Source organism: Nerophis ophidion, linkage group LG23 (assembly GCF_033978795.1).
Source record: "Nerophis ophidion isolate RoL-2023_Sa linkage group LG23, RoL_Noph_v1.0, whole genome shotgun sequence".
Taxonomy (NCBI): domain Eukaryota; kingdom Metazoa; phylum Chordata; class Actinopteri; order Syngnathiformes; family Syngnathidae; genus Nerophis; species Nerophis ophidion.
In genome coordinates, this window is record NC_084633.1 from 19804348 (window position 1) to 19809621 (window position 5274).

Genomic DNA, 5274 nt, shown 5'->3' on the forward strand with positions numbered 1-5274 from the left:
TCAGGGATCCGAAGTCATTCAATGTTGGTTTTCAGCCTTGCCGCTCACATGCAGGGTTTCTCCAGATTTTCTGAACCTTTTGATGATATTACGGACCGTAGATGGTGAAATCCCTAAATCACTTGCAATAGCGCGTTGAGAAATGTTGTTCTTAAACGCATTTGTTGACAAAGTGGTGACCCTTCGCCCCATCCATGTTGAACTCTAACTTATAATAATAATAATTCACCCTATACAATATCCTGCCCTAAGACCTTACTGTGCAATACTACCCTTCGAGTGCAATACGTCCGACACAGATTATTATGTATTACTTCGGTACTCTTCTCTTGTTCTGTATTGTAAAGTATTTTGTATGTTGTACAGGATTGCTTATTATTTTTATTGGATAGTAGTCCGTTTATTTCAATTGTTAGTTGTTTCCTTCATTTCCTCTTCTTATTATTTTACCCCATATTTGTTCCCACTACCGCACCTTAAGTTAGAGTCTTTAATCTCGTTATATGCACATATAATGACAATAAAGTCCATTCTATTCTGAATGCCTGAGCATTTCACGGAAGCTGCTTTTATACCCAATCTTGGCCCCCACCTGTTCCCCATTAGCCTTTGGGATGTTCCAAATAAGCGTTTGATGAGCATTCCTCAACTTTCTCAGTCTTTTTTGCCACTAGTGCCAGCTTTTTCGAAACATGTCGCAGGCACAGGCATAGGCCGTATAGGTAAATGCTAAGGGTGCCGTCCATCAGGGGGCGCTGTCACGCCAAATTTCTTCCCCCTACAAAAACCTTCCCCACCCTATTTACTTCCGGGGTCATGATTAATACAGATGTTTTGTTAACGCTATATTATAAAAATGTAACGCTATATTATAAAAATACAGAAGTTTTTTTAACGCTATATTATAAAAAAAAAATTAAAAAATGAATAATACAATTTACAAACACAAGCTATGGGATGACGTAAGAGGAAACGTGACCCCGGAAGTAAATGTGTCATCCCATAGCTTGTGTTTGTAAATTGTTTTTTTTGTCATTTTTAAAAATTTTGTTAACGTTATATCATTAAAAAAAAATTAAAAAAAAAATGTACAAACACTAGCTATGGGATGACGCATTTACTTCCGGGGTCACGTTTCCTCCTATGTCATCCCATAGCTTGTGTTTGTAAATTGTTTTTTAAAATTTTTTTTATAATACAGCGTTAAAAAAAGTCTGTATTTTTATAATATATTGTTATATTTTTATAATATAGCGTTAACAAAACGTCCGTATTAATATGACCCCGGAAGTAAATGGGGGGTTTGTTGGGAGAAGAAATTTGGCGTGATAGCGCCACAAATGTTGGAGGGGAAAAAAAACAAAAGTTGGTACTATTATTTCTAAATACAAAAAGATATCCCACGTTGATTAAAATGCAAAGTATTTAATAGAAATATTATTTGTTACAACATTACGCCCCCCTCTTTCCCCCTCCCTTCCCGTATCATGACTCTTTTTGGACGTGACCACCTCAAAACAAATCAACACAAGATGTCAAAACGGCCAAAACTGTCAGGTGCCCGGGGAAGAAAAAAGAGAAAAGAAGAGGAGAAAAGAGAAAAATACAGAGGTGGGTAACGTCAGCCTACATGAAATGATTTGTGTTACAGAATGTGATGGTAACCTGGCTTTTTAGCATGAAGCTAATGTTACATGATTCGGCAATTGCTAATCAATAAATAGCTAGTTCTGTTTTAAAGTCGGGTTAATATTGGGGAAGGGGGCTAAATTGTTATGGAAAATAATAATGTAACGAAAGTTTGCTGCAAGAAAGACTAGGAGAGTAAGGCTGGAGCACATTGGTGTCAAACTCTGGCCCGCGGGCCAAATTTGGCCCGCCCTGTAATTAAACGTGGCCCTTGAGGCAATATCAAATTAACATTAGCGCTGGCCCGCCGGTGTTATACAGCGGCATTCACCGCTAATACTCTTACTTGCCAACCCTCCCTATTTTTCCGGGAGACTCCTGAAGTTCAGTGCCCCTCCCGAAAATCTCCCGGGGCAACCATTAGCCCGAATTTCTCCCGATTTCCATCCGGACAACAATATTGGGGGCGTACTGCCTTTAGCGTCCTCTGCAACCTGTCGTCACGTCCGCTTTTCCTCCTTATTAACAGCGTGCCGGCCAAGTCACATAATATATGCGGCTTTAAAGGGGAACATTATCAGCAGACCTATGTAAGCGTCAATATATACCTTGATGGTGCAGAAAAAAGAAACACCTATTTTTTTTACCGATTTCCGAACTCTAAATGGGTGAATTTTGGCGAATTAAACGCCTTTCTGTTTATCGCGCTGGAGGCGATGACGTCAGAATGTGACGTCGCCGAGGTAACACACCCGCCATTTTCATTTTCAACACATTACAAACACCGGGTCTCAGCTCTGTTATTTTCCGTTTGTTCGACTATTTTTTGGAACTGTGGAAACATCATGCCTGGTGGGTGTGTTGTCGGAGGGTGTAACAACACTAACAGGGAGGGATTCAAGTTGCACCACTGGCCCGAAGATGCCAAAGTGTCTGCCGCCAGACCCCCATTGAATGTGCTGGAGTTTCTCCACATTTTACATGGCACAGAGATGTATGGATAACCTACAGATGCATTTGCAACGATAAAGTCAACTAAATCACAAAGGTGAGTTTTGTTGATGTTGACTTATGTACTAATCAGACATATTTGGCCGCGGCATGACTGCCAGCTAATCGATGCTAACATGCTACGCTAATCGATGCTAACATGCTATTTACCGGCGGTGCTAAAGCAGACATGGCACAGAGATGTATGGATAACCTGCAGATGCATTTGCAACGATAAAGTCAACTAAATCACTAAGGTGAGTTTTGTTGATGTTGACTGGCAGCTAATCGATGCTAACATGCTACGCTAATCGATGCTAACATGCTATTTACCGGCGGTGCCAAAGCAGACATGGCACAGAGATGTATGGATAACCTGCAGATGCATTTGCAACGATAAAGTCAACTAAATCACAAAGGTGAGTTTTGTTGATGTTGACTGCCAGCTAATCGATGCTAACAAGCTACGCTAATTGATGCTAACATGCTATTTACCGGCTGTGCTAAAGCAGACATGGCACAGAGATGTATGGATAACCTGCAGATGCATTTGCAACGATAAAGTCAACTAAATCACAAAGGTGAGTTTTGTTGATGTTGATTGCCAGCTAATCGATGCTAACATGCTACGCTAATCAATGCTAACATGCTATTTACCGGCGGTGCTAAAGCAGACATGGCACAGAGATGTATGGATAACCTGCAGATGCATTTGCAACTATAAAGTCAACTAAATCACAAAGGTGAGTTTTGTTGATGTTGACTGGCAGCTAATCGATGCTGACATGCTACGCTAATCGATGCTAACATGCTATTTACCGGCGGTGCCAAAGCATACATGGCACAGAGATGTATGGATAACCTGCAGATGCATTTGCAACGATAAAGTCAACTAAATCACAAAGGTGAGTTTTGTTGATGTTGACTGCCAGCTAATCGATGCTAACATGCTACGCTAATCGATGCTAACATGCTATTTACCGGCGGTGCTAAAGCAGACACAGTACAGAGATATATGGATAACCTGCAGATGCATTTGCAACTATATCACGTTTCCTTCCACCCACATTTAGTGCGAAACAAACACTTACCAATCGACGGATTTAAGTTGCTCCAGTGTCAAAAGATGCGAAAGTCCTGATCGTTTGGTCCGCACATTTTACCGGCGATGCTAACGCAGCTATTCGGCCATGCTATGGCTATGAATAGCGTCAATAGCTATTCGCTCAATAGCTTCAGTTTCTTCTTCAATACTTTCATACTCCAACCCTCCGTTTCAATACATGCGTAATCTGTTGAATCGCTTAAATCGCTGAAATCCGAGTCTGAATCCGAGCTTCCCCATCCTAGTCACTGCCGTTGTGTCCTTGAGCAAGACACTTTACCCACCTGCTCCCAGTGCCCCCCACACTGGTTTAAATGTAACTTAGATATTGGGTTTCACTATGTAGAGCGCTTTGAGTCACTAGAGAAAAGCGCTATATAAATATAATTCACTAATGTCGCTATATCTTGCTGTGGTATCTGCCATTGTTTGTTTACATTGGCAGCACTGTATGACGTCACAGGGAAATAGATAGTGGCATCGCAAATAGCGAAAATCAAGCACTTTAAAGCTTTTTTTAGGGCTATTCGGGGACCGGTAAAATTTTGAAAAAAACTTCCAAAAATACAACAAGCCACTGGGAACTGATTTTTATTGTTTTTAACCCTTTTAAAATTGTGATAATGTTCCCCTTTAACACACACACACACACACACACACACACACACACACACACACACACACACACACACACACACACACACACACACACACACACAAAGTGAATGCAACGCATACTTGGTCAACAGCCATACAGGTCTCACTGAGGGTGGCCGTATAAACAACTTTAACACCCTTACAAATATGCGCCACACTGTGAACCCACCCCAAACAAGAATGACAAACACATTTCGGGAGAACATCCGCACCGTAACCACAACAAACAGAATGAATACCCAGAAGATTGCAGCACTAACTCTTCCGGGATGCTACAATATACACCCCCGCTACCACCGAACCCCGCCCACCTCATTATTTTATTTTCAAATTTATCAGCCTGTGGAAAAAGTTAATGTTGATATTTACCTCAGAAGGCTGCAAATAGAAAAGAGGCCTTACATGTTTTTATTAAAATTGTATTTAATATATTATTGATATTTTTTCGTTTGTTTTTTGAAAGTTGATTTTGCACTATTAAGTTATATAAGCGTTGTTTGTTCCATATTCAGTGTTAAAGCAAATCAGTGTAGCAAACTGAGCAATATCCATCCATCCATCCATTTTGTACCGCTTACTCCCTTTTGGGGGTGCAGGGGGTGCTGGCGCCTATCTCAGCTGCAATCGGGCGGAAGGCAGTGTACACCCTGGACAAGTCGCCACCTTATCGCAGGGCCAACACAGATAGACAGACTGAGCAATAATTAAAGTTTAATTCATGCACTTTCTCAAGGCTTGAATGTCAAAATTCCAAATGAGCTAATAATTGCAAAAAAACAACGTTTCTCACTTTGAACGTTAAGTATCAATCAATCAATCAATGTTTATTTATATAGCCCTAAATCACAAATGTCTCAAAGGACTGCACAAATCATTACGACTACAACATCCTC

The 5274-nt window shown here is 40.7% G+C and overlaps 1 protein-coding gene across 3 annotated transcripts in view; it reads left to right on the top strand.

Moving 5' to 3' along the window:
• LOC133541635 (retinoic acid-induced protein 1) overlaps positions 1 to 5274 on the top strand; it is a 349449-nt gene that overhangs the window by 202959 nt on the left and 141216 nt on the right. The window contains exon 1 of one of the 3 annotated variants that reach the window (XM_061885150.1): positions 1329 to 1611. The exons of the other annotated variants lie outside the window; for them this stretch is intronic. The gene's annotated coding sequence lies outside the window, so the exon portion shown is untranslated. Of the gene's footprint in view, positions 1 to 1328; positions 1612 to 5274 lie in introns of those variants that run through there. 3 annotated transcript variants of the gene reach the window in all.